The following is a 20,381-nucleotide window of genomic DNA, read 5'->3' as shown; positions in this document are numbered from 1 at the left end:
TGCATGGTCCTGCACAGGCCTGGACTGCTGCACTGAATGCACTTCATGACAGGCAAGAGCCGCACAACCAGAATTTCTGTTAGCCGCTAACTTTTTTTTACTAGGAAAATCTGTTGAAGTCAGACTTAAATCTCCATAATGTTCGGTGAGAATAATTCAGGAAAATATTGTGGCTCCGCATGCTGTTTTTGTTGATTATCTAATGTCTGACCTCCCTCTCGCTCCTCTCCCAATTTGGTGAATGAAGAGTTTATTTCACCCAAACCAGAGTTGGTGGTGATTGTTGGAACAGTGAAAGATAAACCAAGAAGGTTTTGGTGAGTTTTATTTTGTTACTATCACGTTTGAATGAAGTGTGTTTTACGATGATAAAATTGCTGTTTCTGTAAATGGAATCTGGTGGTTTTGGCAAAAGCAATATAAAAGCTGTTTCTGGTCGAACAAAATGGATCTCACTCTTTAACAAAGAAGTCCATCTCTGAAGAGATCCTTTCCATAATCTTGTCAGACACTTACTATAACAATCTGAGCTTGTCAGTGGCAAAAACAAACACTTTTATTGGACTTACAGGCTGCCGCACTCTCTCTCAATACTAACACTGAGCACCAAACACTGCCTCCATTAGTCACCTGGACACAAAAACATGAGTAAATAGGGTCCTTAATCAAAGATAATAAGTGACTGAAACTCGTCCTGTTTGTCTGAGACATTGAAATCCTTCAGGACACGTGTACGGCACCGGCTGGAAACTGCTCACCTCACTTTCAGAGACTGAAAATGAAATGTAGGTCAAGCTGAAATGAGGCAATAATTAAACAATCTGTAACTAATTAGATCTTTTAAAAGATACATTTAAGTTGAAATAAATATACCTACACAAGTAGTATGTCTCTCGTATTGGTTTGCCTAATATGAACACAATGTGTAGAAAGAGATATTTGAATGGTTGAACCAATGTGTTTTCAAACGTCATTTTTGACATTTATTAATAGAATTTTGAAAGTCCAAAAGGCCTTAATAAAATGATAGATTTTTTATGTTAACTACATTCTGATGTTTTCTGCAACTAGCCAAGAAAAGTCTCAAACCACTGTCATGTTATAGCTTTGTTATATGTTGTGTCAATTTTTCCCTGTGATTTCAGAAATGGTATTTAATAGATATATCGATGTAGTTCAAGGTATTCAAGGTGTGTATTTCCAGTGGCATGCCATTAGCTATCCAACACAACATGTCAAGATAATTCGATCCAAAACACATAATGACACTTTCTTTATAAACACAAGCTATTTCCTTGAGGCCCAGCCAGGCGGTTGGAAGATTCCAGGTCACATGTCAAAGGTCACCTTTCACCACAGTTAACTATGTGTGGAGTCTATTCCCAACAAAAACATAGGTTTGAGCTCTGATACAATGAGCTGCATCTATTATGATCACTTCATGCAGCTTCTTTTCACAATTAATTTTGCAATTTTGACCATTTGGAGTGGAGAAAAACCTGCTTTGAGAACACACCTGGATGATACGAAAGCAGAACCCTACAAAGGGAGTTGATAGCTTTGTGTTTTGACTGTCATGTATCCCACTGTCTTCCAACCAAGCCAAACTCACCATTCTTTTGCTGTGTGATTGATGTCCTCCCGGATATCTAAAGGTTACATCTTGACAAAATGTGGTATGCAAGTCTTCTTTCGAGTGGCTCGGCAAAAGTCTTCAAACTTCCTTTTATAGAAGTAACCCCCAAGCCATTATAAATAAGAAGCTGGAATGCAGAAGGGGAAAAAACTCACATCCAAACTGCTCCGTTATCTACACCCAGCTGTGCACTTTAGAAGCCAATCCTTGAGAAATGATGTCATGCTGGCATCATGTTACTGTTAAAATAGCTGTCCTATAATTTTGTGTGGATACTAATTCATTCAAGGAAAAGCAAGCAAACTACTAAATGTGAACCTTGAATTCATATTGGTCTACCTTAACTGAAACAGTTCAACAAAGCAGCAACTACAATTAATGCCAAACATGTCACCGTGAAAGTACCAGTGAATTACCTGCAATATCAACCGTGCCAATCTAAATATAGGCACTATGAAATGGTCTACCTTATGTGGATGAGTGTGTAAGTGGTCATTAGTTGTTCAAAAAGCCGAAGTCACAGTGGTCAGTTATGTCTGCTGGCTGGTGTATACAGCCCACAAGCTCAGATCAGAAAATGTAAGAAACTGAAAGACAAGATAGTAGATTTTAAGGGCACTTCATTGAGCAGGTAGTGGGCTAATGTTGGATACAGGTTTTTCTCGAGTACCAATGAGAAAGGGCTAAGGGAGGAACAGCACCAGGTGCAGTGTTTCAAGCTGATTTCAGAGGCAAAGTGAATGTGAGATGTGGAGGTGAGGGGAAACCTGCAGCCAGCAGAATACGCACACCGGCGGTTTGATAAACGATTCCATATGTGCTCCAGATCCCAAGTGAAAGAGCTGCTTTGTGCTCGGCGAGGTAGCGTACGCACAGGTCCCAAGTGAAGCCCCCCTCATTTCTTTCCCCTCCATCTATTGACAAAACCTATTCCTCTCTCGGTAGCTCAGGGTAATATTAGCCAAGGGTAGGGGCAGGAGCAAGGGTGTTAAATGCCTGAGTCTCAACCCGCCATCCAGCAGCATATTTTGATGGGAGCTAATTGTCTGTGACTACACAGAGACAGGGAATCGAAACAAGCATTGCATTGAGTTAGTTGTCTGAGGGGTGAAAGAGGTTGGGAAGAAGGAGCTAGAGGTAGGGGGCAGGGAGCTGTCAGGAAGTGAGGACATATTAGGATATTCTCAACCTCCATTACCCCCGGTGCTAAATCATTCCCAGTGATGGGGAAATAATTCCTCAAGACATTAATGAAGCAATCTTGCACGAGCACCTGCTCCCTGAGAGTTTAGCCCTGATATGATTGAAGAACCAATCGTCCAGCCATCATGCACACTTAATGCAAAATACCACCTTTACTGTAGCCACAAGCTCCCCCCTGTAGAATCAGAACAATGCATGGTGAAAGCAAGACTTAAATTGCCTCTAATATAAACCAGCGGTGGAAAAATGCAACTCTAATCAGGTCGCCAAGGTAGCAAGCTACTGTTTCCAAAAACACCACAGTGGCACGAGTGCACAAAAGCCCAGCTAACAATGACACACTGTGCAGAACTGTGAAAAAACAGACACTGAGGTGTCTGTCCTACAATAAAATATCTCTGGCTTATGATATTTTAATTAACCACATGATTGCATAACCTGTTTTTTTTTTTACATTTGGAGCGAGGGGGAGTGTGATGAGACTGACAGGAAATTAGACTATAGGGACAGATTGAGGAGGAGGAAAAAGGAAAGGGAGGGTTGGCAGATGAATGTAAAGTCTCCTGCACTGTTTTGTTTAATAGGTCCCATTGGACAAGAGGTTTCCTACTTCATTGAAGAGGTGTGACACATGACCCACGGATGTTGGCTTTTCCAAGCAATTATGGTCAATAGATTCATAGTTTCATAAATTTCTAAACTCACCACAATAAGTAGACCACGATGGACGAGTGATGTAACACAGAAGGAATAAGTACATTCTGGAGCTATACAGATTACTGAGGTGAGATGCCAGCAAATGTACATTAAGATCACTGCTTCACAGTTGTGTAACCCCGATGCTGATCTAATGCCAAGGGTCTCTGGCATGCCGGGGCAGCCCTGCCCTGCTGCCGTTCCTCTTCAACTCAGGTTCTTCACAGCTAAAAACAGCCCTACTCCTGTATGGGAGAAACAGACCAGAGGCTGTAGCAACCACCCACCAGCAAGCCCTGCACCCTGAGCCCCTGCAGCCAGGACCTGCCCCACAAAGCCGAGATCAGGCTGCTCTTTGACGTAAAAGCTAAAGAACATGTTGTCATCTATTTTATTAGTTTTAAACACACAACAAAAAAAGATATCTGAACCTCGAATAAATGTGTCCAAACATGTATTTAATCTAACATCCCCAATAAAAAAGTCAACCTGAACCATACACTCCAGGAAGCTCCCAGACAGAATGAAGCTGGAAGGAACATGACGTTGGTTTTGAAGGTCATCATTGACTTGTAGTGTCATGTGTTCAAATGTAAACCTTCCCACGCTTTGTCTAATTTAAGAAGCAATATGAAAATTTCTCAATCAGAATCAGGTTTATGATTCACAGTGACTGAGCATTAGTGTGCAGGCACTGGATGAGCCTGACCATCCTTGCACAGTTTTCAGGGTGCTTCTGGCCACTTACACAATTTGTCCCTTATCGGATTTCAGACTCTGACAGCTAGCACCAAAAAACTGTTCAAACAGAAGCCGATTTACACCCTTATCTTCAGAGATCTGCCACTGCACACGCAGGCTACGCTAGTGTAATTCATGGTGTGGAAAAACGGTCGCCCCCTGCTGCAAAAACAAATCTGTGAACCAAACAAGTTTCACTTTTTCATGTACTCATAAATGAAGGTGCTAGTAAAGTAGGAGAGGTGGAGTTTGTGGGAGTCATAGCCACTTGTGACTGGGGATTGGGAGGAGAAGAAGGGGGGTGCACACTTTTAACAGATGCTGTGTCTGGTATAGGATTATACCCTCACAGCTAATTACTCCCAGACTCCTTTGCTCCGTGCCAGAAACTGCTCAGATACAGTAAGCATGCCGCCTGTCTATCCACTGCACAAAGAGAGGAGTGCACTGAACGGGCACCAGGCCTAATACTGTATGTACACTGTGGCCGCTCTGTGTGTTGCGAAGGGTAAAGACGAAAAGGCCCACCATGCCTCAGCTCCTGCCCGCCACACCAGATTCTCAGAGGCAACTGCCAACCTAAACATCTGGCCCTGGTGGAAGTGAGTAAACCTCTGCCTCAGCCGCTGGTTTGGAACAATGGCCCTGTCTTTCCCCAGCTAGCCACCCCTAGAAGAGGAGCTTGGACTGGGCACAGACACCACAGCCATGCGTGGCTGGTCCAATACCTGGTAACACACACGCAGCCACCCTGAGCTGAGCAAGGCTTCCTGTCATCCTTCCGCCACAGAAACACACGCACACAACCAAAAGCTCTGCAGCATCTATCAGCAGGGGCGCAGCCAGGAGCAGAACACCTCAGGCCAGGGCTCTTGGAAAGTTGTTACTCTTGGAAGTTGAACCTACTTTTCTTCCCTCCCTGCCTTCTTAAAACACACAGGTAACTGGACAAGGATATGTACAGTAATCAAAACAGTGGACCTAAAATAATAATAATCAATACTCCTGCCAACGACTGGAACAGCTGCTCTCATCTGATCTGAGAGTAAACACACAAATATTCCTGTTTTTTTATGTATGATTTCATGTGCTTCAAGCTGAACTTGTGAAAAAGCTTAAAGCGTATTAAAAGCTCAGTGGATTGCGGCTCTGCTCATACAGCCGGCTATAGTGCAGGGTTTTCCAATAAATCCATCCAGCACTGACGTCCATTAACACAAGTCTGTAGGGTTCAGTGGGCAGCCTATTGATGTCTGTGCATTACACATTGATGAAAAGCAGCCTTACATGAACAAATCCTGCAAGCCACTTACTCCCAATGGGTTTGCATGATTAAAATGTCATTTCTCTGTCATAATCCATTCCAAGTCTATCACCCATAATCATTGTTTTTAGTTTTTTCTCTCTTTTTCTTATTTCTCTGAACCATGGCCAACAGTTAAGGCTAACTGTGGCTCACTTGACACTCCAAAGCAGCATAATCGCGCTCCAGCAGGAGGAATGGAGCAGATACTAAGTACTCCTGGGGCAAAGCTGTGTGGGGTGAGGAGGAGGGGATCGTTTTGTGCTTAGCATGGCGCAGCACTTGTAAAGCCTCAAAAACTGATGAAGAGGACCCAACGCTGCACATCTGCCAGATGTTCCGTCAGATTAAGTGGCGCTTGATGCCTTCCCGTCCTTTAAACTGACTACTAGTGCAGGCTCTAGAGGGTATGGAGGCCCCAAAGTGTGCAAGTAGTCACCTCCATTTTCCTGCTTACAGATGGAGAATGTGGTTGTTTGTTTGCTTTTTATTTGGAACAAAACAATGCAAAAACAGATGTCTTTACCAATCAGCACAAAAACGTTTGGCTGGGGAGTTATGAAGAGACACCTGTGTTCTGTCTTTTCTGCAAATATTGTTTTCAGAAATAGTTCTTTCTGGTGTCAAGATGCTGACATTTCATTTTCTTTTGGAGAAAAAAAAAGAGAGAAAGATAACAAAGTGGGACGCAGCTCGCTCGGATGCATGTATCTTACACCTGATTTGAACAAATGTGATGGTAAGACTCAGCACCTCTCCTGCTGCCTTCCTCTGAGCAGACATGTTTTGCAGCATGGCTGAGGCAGGCGCTGTGGTGAGGGGACACAGCGCCCTCTATGGACGACCACGGGAACTAAACGTCCGTCCGTTCAGAACATACAGCCGCTTACTATCGAGGTCAAATTCATCGCGCCTCATGTGACGGCTGACTGCAGTCCATCATTAGATCACAAACAGGCATTAATAACTGAACGTGACAGCGGTGTCATCACACGTCAAATGTACAGAGAAATAAGGAGGAGAGGCAGAACTTCACAGAAACGACCCAATCTGAAGTAACGTGTTATATTTGATGGGAAGCGTGTGATGTTCAGCCAATAGGCCTCATGGTTTTCTCCTTTAAAACGAACGCATCCAGCGGAGCAGCGGGCTTCAGATCAGGTGCTGGATCTTAATTGGCACGATGAGGAGAAAAACAGCAGCCAGTCACGGCACATTTCCATCCTAAACCACAGGAATGGTGCCTCAGTCTCATTTTAATGCAGAATCACCCTGGGCAGCTAACGCCACAGCAGCCCCTCCATCACGTCCACGTCCCGGTCTACATCCAGGCTCCAGTGGAACCACTACCAGCCGCTGGCCCCCTTCGCCGCGGCAGCTGAAGGGAGAACCGGGAGCGAGCACCATCACAAGGTACCGCTCGATCCAGCTCGATTTTCAGCGAAATGTTCAACTTACCGTCCAGAACCGTCGCGGAGAATCGGTGGCTGCTCGGTAATAATAATCCCCTCCAGCTGTCACAAACACAGAGAGGCGAGTGGAGCCGCGTCCCTGCGCTGGGCTGCTCATTCAGCTCAGTGACCGCGGGGAGTGCAGAGACCGACAAACGGGTCCAGCAGCAGCACCACGCCTCCCCTCTTAAAGCCACCGCGCTGCGTCTGCCTGCCGTCTGCGCCCCCGCTGTGTGTGTGTGTGTGTGTGTGTGTGTGCGTGCGTGCGTGCGTGCGTGTTTGTGTGTGTGTGTGTTTGTGAGGATGATGACCGACTCAAGCCCACTTCACTTTATTAGCGGTCCAAAGTGTTTTTGTTCTCATTATAATTCTTTTTTCTCAGGTTTGTCCTGCTCTTATATTAATCTTATGATTTTCTGCCACTAGGGTTCGCCACAAATACGAACAGTTTAAGGGCCTGTGCAAAATTTCATACTTTGCACTACGCACTCAATATGTGTGCTGTCGTTAAGCATATTTTTGTGTAAATAAACAGCAATATGTGTCTTTTCAAACATACTGGTCAGCGCGGAAGTGACGCAGTCGTTGCTTTCCGAGAGCCTCTGTGTAGACGTGTCACCGCCAACTAACCTCACCTTTCCCAGCATTTGCTAGTGCTAATCATAATAATAATGATAATCATATAAGACTTCTTGATATGCATGCATTAATTAGTATTTTAACCTGCTTGAATTATTTGAATAATTCAAATGATTGTAATTATTTTGCAGGCATTTTCGTCACCAAATAATCCTTAAAACTACTGGAAGAGTTAAGCAGCTCACATTGTGTTTGCTGTAATTGTTGTTCAGTGACGTTGTCAAAGCTGTGTTGCATTGTGGGATATTTTCGCTGGCATAGTGTCCAGTGTTTGAACACTGAAATAGGCACCTTACATACTATTTAGTATGCATGTAGTAGTAGTATGTAGTATGATACTACGTTTTCAGACATACTGAAAAAAATCTCACAAACTATTTTAGCGTACTTATTAGTATGTTAGTATGGAATTACTATATCTCGTAATTGGCTTCATGGATTTGTACAGAATTTGGTGAATTCCGCGATTCCAGATGACCTCAGGTCAAACCCAAACAAGTTGGACACTCCTGGGCAGTTTTCTGCAATCCTGTTATTTGTATCACTTTTGTTTAAGTTGTTTCCCTGAATTGTTCTCCAACTTTTTGGCCGTTTTCAGTGTACGTATGCTAATATTGAGTCATAGATGTGTGAGAAAGTAGACTTAAATGTCCTCGGAGCCTCACGCTGTTAACGAGCCGAGTGACTCCCTGCCAGCACCAGAAGCCCCTTGGATGAGAGGCGAAATGTTCCTACGACCAAGTCCAATGGCCCTTGCTTCAACCCTCCTTGGATAAAGAATTAAAGGGTTTCCAGTCAGCGGTTTCAAAGTTAACATGACCACCTACACCAGCGTTACAAAAATGCAGCAGTATGGTGTCAGTAAGAAAGTAGAAACACAGCTGCTACCTGCATTATTTAGGATTCTTTAAATACCTTCATGCTTCAAGTACAAAACAGTTTCCAAAGCTCACACAGAATAGCCTACCTGTTCGGAGTGCTGATGTGTGGTCATTGTACGTCCATTTTGACTAAAAGTCCTCATGTACTTTAAATAAGTTATTAGTTTGGCATTTATCAGTAAGTTGCTTCACTTTCTGGTCAGAAATAATTGGGTCAGCTACTGTAAGTGTCAGGCTTGTCAGATGTGAGCATGTTTCTTCACTTTGACTTAAGTTTCAGGAGTAGAAAGAGCTGTGCAGGAGCTCAGCGGCCTGACCTGTCAAAGCCAGGATGACAGTATCCAGTGGAAACGAATGTTTCAGCCCCTGGAAGAAAACCAGGCAAGAGGCCTCCATTAATCTCTCAATTTAGCCAAACGGAACAAGGGGATGTCAAATCTAAAATCCAGAGTGGATAGTATATCATAGGGAAGTTACTGTAGATTCATGTCAGATAATGACAGTAACTTTAACCTGAGTCTATTAGCCTGCCCCCCAAAACTCAGTCAGCGTATTAGACTTGGCAACATGTGGCCACACACACACACACACAAACACACACACACACACACACACACACACACACACACTATGACACAAGATTTACTTTATGTGGAGCCAGGAGTTTGTTCAGACTTAGCCATTCTATTGTTCCAAACAGAAGTATATGACATATATTAATATATAATGACCCCGTCACGCACAGTGTACAGTGTCTGTAGTAACACCACCACAAATGAAGTGCTCCTCCAGTGAACCAGTGAGGGGGAATATCTGTCCAAATCTCAGAGTTATTTCCTCCGAGTGTTACACAGACCTCTGAAAGACTAGTTGGGAACAGGTTCGAGACAAAGTCGCTGCTGAAGTCTTTTTGGAATTCTGTCAAATTTTGAAAGACATGAAGACGGCCGGACTTCAGGATCTCACAAAGGAAAGGCCCATTTCTGAGACTGCTGGAGTGTCCAGGCAGACAAACCAAGCACACCTCAAACCATTCTGAAACCGTATAGCTTTTATATCCCTGCTCATGTCTGACACGGAAAGCTGATTTGACAGGGCTGCAGATATGGAAAGGTCCAGTCGACACCTCGACGTCTCAAGGGTGTCTGGCAGAGCAGAAATGGCACTAACTGAATTCACACATGTGCATTTAGTATGCACATGCATACATACACACATGCACACATGCGCTGAAAGTCGCAGACATGCATGATCCATGCAAATGTAACACACATGCTCAAACTAACATATCTCTAAAGTATCAAAATGTCGCTCTATTAGTGGACCCTGTTTGGAACTTTAGGAGAAAGTTGCTGATTTCCTCTTTTAAAACAACAGATAAACAGACTCATGTATCCCAGTGTCGCCGTCATCTCGCTGGACATCATGCGACCATTAACAGCTAACTAGCTAAGCTAACTGCTCATGTTGTGTGATATGCACAAGCAGCCAAACACTGCACAGTGTTAATATACTGTACGTGTGTTTTAAAGTTTATCAGGGTATTGCTGCATCATGTTAGCTAAGTATGAACATACATAGAGTTTATAACATGCTGTGAGTTCTGTCTTGCTGTTGATGGTCTTTCATCGCAATGCCACAAAATGAAAAACTCATTTCACAAGGTAAGTTGAGCCCAATCTGTAAACGCCATTCGGTAATATTTAGTTTACAATGATGCTGACAGGTGTGTGTCCTGCGCTAAAATCCCAAAGTATGCTGAAAACACCTGCTTTTTCCCTGATGCTACACAGTGACTTAACAGTGTTAGGAGTCTTTGTTCAGTTCTACGGTATCTGATCCACCAACCAGTGTTTTAATGAGAAACCTTTTGTGCAGAAATACTTTTTATCTTTACTATATTGATCCCCAACTGGCGAGGAGGTTGTTGACAGTTGATGTCAAAGGGTTTTTGAGGACATGTAAGGAATTGTTAATATGTCACGTGTCTTAAAGGGAGTTCAGCGTAATATTTTCAGCACAGCAAGCTTTCATTCCATTCAAATACTGTATTATGTATTATTGTAGTATGTCACCACCACCACAGAAACACCACTTAGCTGCTACAGTATGACAAGGTTGTCATACATACAGCCTAATAATGTGTGTTTGTATTGATTACAGATGGCGGCTGATCAGGCCAATTATCAGCTAATTGTACTTCCAAAGACAGTATGCAATAAAGGGTTGCCCTTACATGTCACAAAGTTGTTTAATGTTCTGTGGCACTGCAGGGGGTTTTCCAAAGTCTGAGACAACATGATGCCATAGTGATGTCACCAAGGTTGTCTCAAACTACGGACAAAATGAGACATTTTTTGTACATGCAAAGCAATGAATGATGCTATTGAGTTGCATTATTGGAAGTGTAGTGTAATTGGAGTTTGACAATAATCGGGACTCAAAGTCAGGCTGTCTCGCCCTCTGCTGCTTTTATTTTGAACACAGCATTCTGTTTCTAAATCTATCACTCATGAGTAAGTGCAGTGCTTAATTGCTGGAGTACTCCTTTCTAGAGTGGGATCTCTTTCAGAACTGAGTATGGCAAAATAATTGAAACAGGTTTGACTGTTCAGCTCAGTCAGTTAGTCTTTACTCAATGTTCATCTGGATCAAAGTAAAAATGAACATTGTTGCCATGGCACACAAGCCTGATGGCACCTTCGTGGAACATTTCCATTCACACTGAGGTGCAGCTGCAAAATACGATGAGTCGTTTGTCAGGTCTACCTCCTGGGATCAGATGGCTAAATAAATTACTGAAACTTTCAATGTGAGTGGTGAAAATGAGTCTGGTTAGTGTGTCCATTCAGTATGTGACTGACGATGGAAAATCAAAGGGCAATGAGTTAAATGACTACATGCACTCTGAATGATGAATTGAATATTTCTTGCTATATTTTATCCACAGAAGCCTTCATGTCAGTTTGCATTAGAGGTTTGACCTCAAGATTTAACTAAAGGAATAAAAGCAAAAAGATTTTCATGCAGACTAGACCACTCCAGAATGAAGGGTAAAATATGGTATGGTGTGCTGGCCAACAAATATAAAAACTAGTCACAACTTTATTTGGTTGAAATAAATATTCTGGTGTGGTTTCTGAATGTTCATCAGAAGGCCCACAATTAAAACCAGAAGCAGCTTGTTTTGTTCTGTAAAACAATGGGCCAAATTCAAGTTAATTTAAACAAAAAAACTAACAGGATGTGTGCCATCAGCATGGGAAACAGGAGAAACAAGAAAACACAACACAAAACACAGATTTTACATGACTTGTCATGGCTGAATGACATGTATTGTCTTGTCTCTGCCAAGACATAAAACTGTTGGAAGATTAATTGTTTGGTTGGTTTTGTGGCAGACAGTGGTTTTACATACTGTATGTGGGTTCCTAAAAACAGTCCTTTCAAAATGAAAGCAGTGACATGTTTTTGGAAAGGGCCAGCATGTATGCAGAATTTATATTTCTGGCTCAAACGTGCATGAAAAAAGGTCTTATAATGCAAATTCACAGTTGTGTCAGGATATAGAACACATGAAGCAACAGTCTGAACTTATTGTGTTGTTGATATCCCAGCTACAGTATCTGTCTTTCATGTGGAAGGTGGTGTTTTGGTGATCCTGCAGGAGAGACACATGGCTTGAATCTGGAGCTCTGAATGGTTGAAAACCACAGTCACCTTCACTTTCAAGCTTCCTGTTTCTCCTCACATGACATGCTCCGAACAGCTGACCGACACAGCACAGAGCCTCACTGTCGTCCATCAAACTGCATGCTCTGCGGGTTTTTGTCCACTCTCTTTTGACGCACACACACACACACACGCACACACACACACACAAACACACACACACAGTATCTATTTTCTCTGCTCTGTGTGTGTCTCAGTAACCTCCCTGATGGTGGGTGAAAGACAGGAGGAGAAAGAGTAGCTCAATCACACCTCCAACAAAACTTCTGCATTAGCTTTCACCCTGGAAGTACGCAAAGTCACCTCTATGTGTTTTCCCTCCCTCTCTGGCCCCTCGTGCCTCCATCATTCTCCCCTTTCCTCTCTGCCCTATATGCTCTGTGACGTCTGTAATGCAAAATCGGAGAATCAATGATACGCCTCTCTGTTCTGTTTCTGTCTTATGTAATACATTCCCTCTCATTTCCTGACTATCATCAAAGTCTCTCTACATTTGTCTTTCTCTTCATCTGCTGAGCAGTGGAACAATTATCTACTTGGTTTATGGTCAGATAGTGGACGTGTGTGTGTGAGTTTAAAAGCAATACCATTGCAAAGCCATTACACAGACACTGGTGCTGGCAGAAATATCGATTTTGTAACAACAACTAGAGAAGAAATGGGATTTGCATTGCCCTCTGGCCAGCAGAAAAAAACAAAAACAAACTACAGCTGCACCCACACACACTCTGTCCATCTCTGAAAGTAACACATTGCTGCTAATCAATACACAAACCCATTGTTGTCATGGAAATATCCTCAGTGAACTGTCCCCATTCCTTTTTTGTGCCACAGATTCTCACAAACACATTCTAGACGTAATATTTGCTGGAGTCACACTGTTTGCATTATAGCATAATGTAATCAAGTGGTCAATAGTGCATAGCAGTAATATTTTTATCAAAACAGATGATCTACATTGTAAAGCAGTCGAGACCACTTTGTGGTTTTTGCAATGCATCCAATCTGACTTTCCTGTTTTTTTTTGGTTTTTTTCACATTTGAGCAGAACTCTTTTGGCTGGCCTGATGTGAGTATGGATCTGCCTCCTCTGGTGCTGCACATCACGGGGTTGGCCAGGGGTAGTCGTGACATAACACAGCTTATTGTGTGAGGAATGGCATGCAACAACAGTAGCCTAATGCACAGCCCTGAATAGGGCTTCAAAGGCAGTAGAGTTCAGCACCGCAAGGTATTTCATTGTAACTCTAGCACACTGTGGAGGAGAGGAATTTGGATGCTAGAATCCTCCATGGCAGCAGAAATTCGGTGGACCTACAGTGGCTCAGCTCTTTACAATAGCCAGAACGCATTCCCGCTATTCTTATATAACGCTGTATGTGTCCTGGACTATCACCTGGGCTCCGCTTGCGTTGGGAAGTGGATTTGAACAGAAAGTTGCTGGCTCTGGCCGGTCATCGCTTCAAAAAGTGGATTTACTGTGGAAATTCTGCCAATATTTCCAATACATTACAGTTCTTTTAGCGACTATGTTTGTCATTCCAGCTGCAGATATTCCTCTAGTGCTCTTTCAACCCTGTCTTTTATTTCATATCCATTTATTTTCTCTCCATTCCTGTACTCCCTATCCTTCTTCTTCAACTACCTACAAAAGTTCACAAGGAAATTCCACCTCAATAACATTACTTATGTTTTCATTATACGCACATTTTGTCCTTCTTGCTCCTGCCTCTCTTATCTGCTTGACAGTTAAGAAGTGAAGATGTGGGCTTTCTCAAACCCAACTTTGTTCTATTTATACTGTGCAGTTACAGTGGTTAGCTCTGCATTCAGAGCTCCAGGCCTTTTAGACCCATGGAGGGAGGGCCTAATCCACCCACTCTCCCCACCACCAAGCACCAGGCCAGCAGGACCGCCCAGCCATGTTCCTGCCCACTGTCCAAACTCCTGACCACATGCAGCTGCGATGGAGAGATGGTGTGCATAGAAGGAATAGACAGTGCGATGAATGGGGAGGGAGAAACACTTGACAAGCGAGAAACAGCCAAAATGCTGTGTAGTTCACTGACTTGTATCTATACTAAGTAAATTACAGCTTTTTACGTGAGCATAATTTCACCAACATCTTTTCCAGAAGATATTTTCACAGGAATGTACACAAATGTCTGAGGGGTTGAGAATGGAGAATATAATGACTTAAGAAAAATGTTTAGTGGTTATTTACACAGATGGTCAAGATGAATTCCATGGGGCTAAAAAGAGACAAGACAGAATTGCTGGCCTGCAATCAGTAAAAACTTTTGACATAATGGCCATTATGCAACAATGGCCTGAAAAAGCCCCCCTTGCTATAAATGTGAAGCACAACAGTTTCTTAAAGGAATACCTTCTCCTTTTATAGCAAGTTGCGATTATAGGGGAAGGTATGCATCAGATTTTCCAGGCAAATGGATCAGCTGTACATACATTCAGTAGATTTGGAAGAACTTCAGTGAGTATTTATCAAGCTGTTATCAGGAGACCCACAAAGAGTTATGTGAGAACATAATATTATACTGGAATACGTGGATAAGTGGACTGATCACAGAGCAGCAAAAATACTGAATGAAATGCTGTGTGAACTGTACTATTAGCTGATTTTTGCTGTTTTTGATGTGACAAGAAAAGGTTGAAGCACTCTGTTCTTATATCATCTTCCACTTAAATGATGAAAAATAACAACTGCTTGTCAAAGGCATTTTCATGTTGTCAAATATCAAATATTCCTTTTCCTCCTTCTCTGGATTGTTTTTTACAGTCAGACTGACTCATGCGGAGAGTACGTGACAGTCCTCCTGCAGTGAAACAGGACTCATTTCAAGTGCAGAGCAAAAGCAAAGCAAAACATTCCCTGCATACACTCTCAGTTTCACATTTCCTTGACTGTTCTTCAGACTGACAGAAAAACAAACATGCATTCACATTTAAAAAAAATTGCTAAATGTCACCCTGTCCATGACTTTTTGCTCATCCCTATATCCATCCCACAATATTTCTGGTCTTGGAGATTCATATACAGTATTTCAAGAATGCAGACTGAAGTCTGATATGCCTGGGCCTAGCAAGCATAACAGAGGGCAGAAGCCTCAGAGAATAACACATAACCAAAGCCCTAAAGAATTCCCTTGGACACAACGACTGACCAGAAAACTGTGCACTGTAGAGGAAGGCAGGAGAGCTGCTGCAACCCCAGACTTAAATAGCACAGACTCCAGTGCTGGTGACCGCCTCAAACACTCAGCACTTTGGTTAGTGTTGCTTCTGGCCATAACTGAAATTAGATTAAAAGATATATTTACATGTCATTATACCGACATTTATGTCCTTATACCGAAAGGGACATTAAATACATTGTGCTGTAAATTACACATCCCACACTCAAATGTACACATCGTGCACACACAGCCAGGTAGGAGGATGTCTAGCGGATCAAAAGCAGCTAGACTTGCAGTTTAGTCTGGAAGACATCTTGTCATTAAAGCTGCACAAATCAATATTTTGTGTCATGTGAGGGGAACCCCTTGTAATGATAAACCCACAAAGAGTTGTCATCAACTCTGCAGTTCCCCTCAGCTACTTAACCGAAGCATCGTCTTCTCCTACTCTGTAATAATGCTCTGGCCAAATGCAAACCACCCGGTCTGAGAGGAATGCCAGGATGCCTTCTTCAGGGATTGATTAGCCAGGAGCTGTGGAGGATTCAGTTTACGGCTTGCTGCATGGGTGTGTGCCCTCACAAATAATGTTTACATTTACAGTAAAAACCCACGCATTCATGTCACTAATCACAAACAGAGATGCAGAGAAACACAAGGACTCCCTCAAAACTGCTTGTGTACAGCTTGTGCTTAGTTGTCAGGCTACTGTTGGTGCTAGGGGTGCAAGCCAACAAGCAGCGGCAAGTACCGCTGATGTGTGATCCTCTTTTGTGCATCTGCGCATTATCTAATGGAACTGGATTTTATAACAAGGGCCGAAACTGTAGAGAGAACTGCGCCTTCCTCCAAAAACAGGAAATATTCTAATAGCTGTTTTAAATGCGGTGAAAGGAAGGACTTTTCAAGATGAGAAGTTGTTGTATATCATTCAAGGATGACTGGGTGGACATGAATGGCATCCAGTTCGAGATCATCTGTACGTTTGCAAGAATAAGAACTGTGCTCCTCCATCTGCTTTTCTGTTTGGGTCATTTTTAGATTTTATCCTCACTGCATGCCACACATTTAATCCTGTTTAATAGCACCTGCATTGAAGTGGGTACCAAGTAATGTTGCAAACATCCAAACAAAATCACAACCGCAAACCAGACCACAGTCTGTCAGGAGAGCGCTGCATACACTGAAGCAGAAATCCTCTGACACTGAGCACACCTTTTTGATTAACTGCCAGGCCAGCGCTCGGGGACAAAGGTGTTGAATGTTGGCAAAGATGACTGAAAAAACAGGTTTTTTCTTTGCTACTTAAGCACAAGATGTTTTTGCCTTTAAGGTTCTGCAAGTTTTGAAATGTACTTCGCGGAAGCTTCAACCTTTATCTGTATCAAAACAACAGTCTCTACTGTTCTTCAGTCCTTTCAGAGTTGATGAAGCATGTGTGAGTGTGAGTGTGTGTCTGTGTGCATGCTTGCACATGTCAGCACGTGTAATCATCAGCCATGGTGACAATTCCATTTAGACACTTAGGTACTTTTTATTGTCACCTGATCTTCCCATAAACCAAACACAGGAAGTGGAAAGATGAAAGGGGGTAAGAAGTGTCATAATTCTAGGAAATCATTGATAGAACCTACAGCCTTTCACTTTGCCAAATTATAGAAGTGAGTGTGGTTTGCATGTGTGCAATGTTTTTGAAGATTAAAAAAAAACAAAACAGAATGTTTGTCACTTATTTGTTCTGAAAGAAGTCTTGCATTCAGATTCAAAGTCAGTTTCCGTGTGTACAGTTTGTTGCCTCTTTCTGGGTGAAACCACAGCTATGTCAGCTAAAGCTAAAGACAACTCATGGACCAAAACAGGATATTAAAAAAAGAGTTCACAGCTCCCTAACAAGCCCAGTCCAGCCCTTGGTTGATGTTTACTGCATGCTCTTTTCTGTCAAGGAAACAGATTTAACTACACTGTATAATTGTTTTGTAGAAAGTGGATGTGGCTGCTTCCTTCTTGGAAGTCATGGGACTTTTTGAAAAAGCTGCACTTTGAATGCAAAGGCTCCATGTTGATATCATGTGATATTGTCTCCATATATGTTAAAGATTTCTGCTGGTATTGGTTGTCTTGGCCTTCATGGGAAAATGTTTACTCTCCTTTTCTATTGATAAGAAAGAAACAGAAACAGATAAGATAAACAGAAACAAACAGGATTTCTGCAGACAATAACTGTATGTCATGTGTCATACTCTACAAAATACCTCATTGATAAAGCAAAGGTCACAATCAGCTATTTCAGGAGCCACATGACAAACAAAATGTGATGTTGTCATAAAACTATGCAGTATTACAGATGCCATACTGTCACCAGCTCCAGTGTCCACAACTGCAAGAAATTCTCTGTTCGGTCCAGCTGGAATGCTTGTGGTTCAAACTGTGGAGGTGGCTGTGATATCCACCATCATATGACTGGATCCTCTTGTCAACACATACAGTAGTGACATCACTACTGCCTGAAGGACTTGTTACAAAACACAAAACACAGGCATTATGGAGCTCCACTGGAGAACCAGCTGTACAGAAATAGTGGTTAAATTAATGTGCAAAAGCAAAAGCAGAAAAGACAAAAAGACAGAATGTTGGACAAAGATCATGGCATGAGTGAACTCATTTAATAATCTGCTAAATCAAACCAAAAAGCATCTGTTTCCACACTTAGATGATGTTGGACTGATGAATTTGTTGTCTTTACTGCCTTTGTTCTTGGCTTCAAGGTGCTGCAGGGTTGTAGCTTGAAAAGGAACAGAGACAATCTAAACAGACAGCTAACAACTGTACCTTTCTTCTATGGGCTAATGTTGCAAAATGTATCATCTAAACATGTTGGTAACTTTTGTACACATGATGCTCCAAACTGAACTTAAGTCTGTTGAGACAGAAGTAAGTTCAGACTGTGTTGCAAATGAGCTCCAACATGGCTGCCAGAGGGTGTGTTACACCGCCTGAAAGCCATGTGAAAGAGGTGCTGTTCTGAAGTTGTCTTACTACTCTAGGGTTGTTCTAACACAGCTTCTGTTCATCCACGCATGGCGAGGAGTACCTGTGAGATGGCTGCTTGGACCAAATGGCTGGAAGCAAACACCAACACTGACATCAGCGACAATCCTGTGACAGGTGGCACTTTCTTCTCACAGAGCCTGTTGCACATACAAAATATCCCAAACACACATTGTGCAACCTGAAGGAATGCAGAGCTGCATGTTAGACCATTTGGAACATGTGAAACACTTTTTGTGCAATAGCTCTCATGAATGCTCATCCTTGTGTTAGGTTGTCCTAGCAAGTTTTACATGGAAATTTTACCTGATTTTCTAAGTTATAAAAATGTTTGCTTTGGGAACAAGGGAAAGTAGGTATTGTGGGACACACAGGGGACAGGGATTTCATGTGGAGTAATTAATTGAATTATTTTCTGTAGTAGGAGATTGAGAATGATATGATGATATCTGTTTTTTTTTTAACTCAGTTTTAATTTTGGACAGCATTTTGCATTTTGATGTTAACACACACACACACACACAGAGAGAGAGAGAGAGAGAGAGAGAGAGAGAGACAACTCTATTGAAAACAAGGAACCACACAAGAAGTATTTTGTGTGGCACCAAGGAATGCACTGGAACAAACATGATACATTCTCCTGACTGCCACCATGAAACCACACAGCCTTCCCAGTGCGCTGTCTGGTGTGCAGCCTGGGAGCAGGCCTCCCGGTAGGGTATATTTGGGGGAACATAGAGGGTTCAGGTGAAATACCAGAAACAGCATGACACACATACACTGAAATTAGAGACAGGGGTCAAAGCCACCCCCCATCCTCCACTCCCTCCTTCCCAAACACAAGACATATGGTTCTGTGTAAATCAGCTGATAAGTGAGTTTGTGTTCCATATGAGTTTCTATGTGCGAGAGCATGTTGTGCTTTTTTCCTAGTGGATCCCTGTATAAGCTGCCGTACCTTCTTGTATACTCTCTCCGTATTTCTTGCAAGCTCTTTACTTTTATTGTAATATTTAAAGTTGTATAAATCAGATTGGTCATCCACATCAATAGAAAATACCATATAGTTATAAATTAACAGCTGCAGTATTATGTCTATGCATGTGTGTATGAGCTTGTGCCTGAATTGTGCAAACTGACAAGTACCATAAGGGACTGTTCATTCACTGCCCCACTCTTAGCCCCATACCATGTGTAAAACATAAAGACACACACACACACACACTGCTTGTGGTATATCAAAGAAGAGTTAAATGGTTATGGTTAAATGTTATTATTAGCTGCTTCTTTTGGTCATGTTTTTTATTGATCTTTTAAGGGTTTTAATGCAACATCTATTGTAGAGGAAGCAGTTATAGGATTTGCACACACCATCTGTCAAAGCTGGCAGGTGTGGTTGCACCTATATGCACCATGGGTAACTGCCATTGGCCTAATGTGTGGGGAGTGCCTAAATTGCTGAATAGGCTTCTGTCAAAATGCCCACTGAATGAGTCACTGAACCTGCAATGACCTTTTGTCTTGAATATACAAAACACCTGCTTAGTATTGAAGAATAAACATCAGAGGAAAATAGAACAGCAATGAACCCCTGTCTTTTTTTTTAACCTCTGGTAGTGTGTTTAATGTTATTCACATGGCCCCTCTTGCACACACACAGGTCCCTGAACATCTCTGTCCTGACTCTGACTCATATTATCAGGCATTTGGGAAAATGAGAGGAGGAGAAATATTTATGGAAAGCTTATTTTACTGTGATGAATCATCTTGACAAGTATAGACGATCTTTGTCAGGGGAGGCGACCACCGTCACCTAGTAACCGACTACAACAAACGACAGAGGGCACAGCACCGACA

At 42.4% G+C, this 20,381-nt stretch overlaps 1 protein-coding gene across 2 annotated transcripts in view; it reads right to left on the bottom strand.

Annotated features, from left to right (window-relative positions):
- Window positions 1–7,149, bottom strand: part of daam2 (dishevelled associated activator of morphogenesis 2) — a 97,099-nt gene extending 89,950 nt beyond the window's left edge. For both annotated transcript variants that reach the window (XM_041953146.1, XM_041953147.1), the window contains exon 1: window positions 7,038–7,149. The gene's annotated coding sequence lies outside the window, so the exon portion shown is untranslated. The remainder of the gene's footprint in view (window positions 1–7,037) is intronic.
- Window positions 7,150–20,381: the final 13,232 nt, after the last annotated feature.

Source organism: Chelmon rostratus, chromosome 15 (assembly GCF_017976325.1).
Source record: "Chelmon rostratus isolate fCheRos1 chromosome 15, fCheRos1.pri, whole genome shotgun sequence".
NCBI lineage: Eukaryota > Metazoa > Chordata > Actinopteri > Chaetodontiformes > Chaetodontidae > Chelmon > Chelmon rostratus.
The sequence above is the reverse complement of the archived record's forward strand: the minus strand, read 5'-3'. Positions and strand labels throughout refer to the sequence as shown.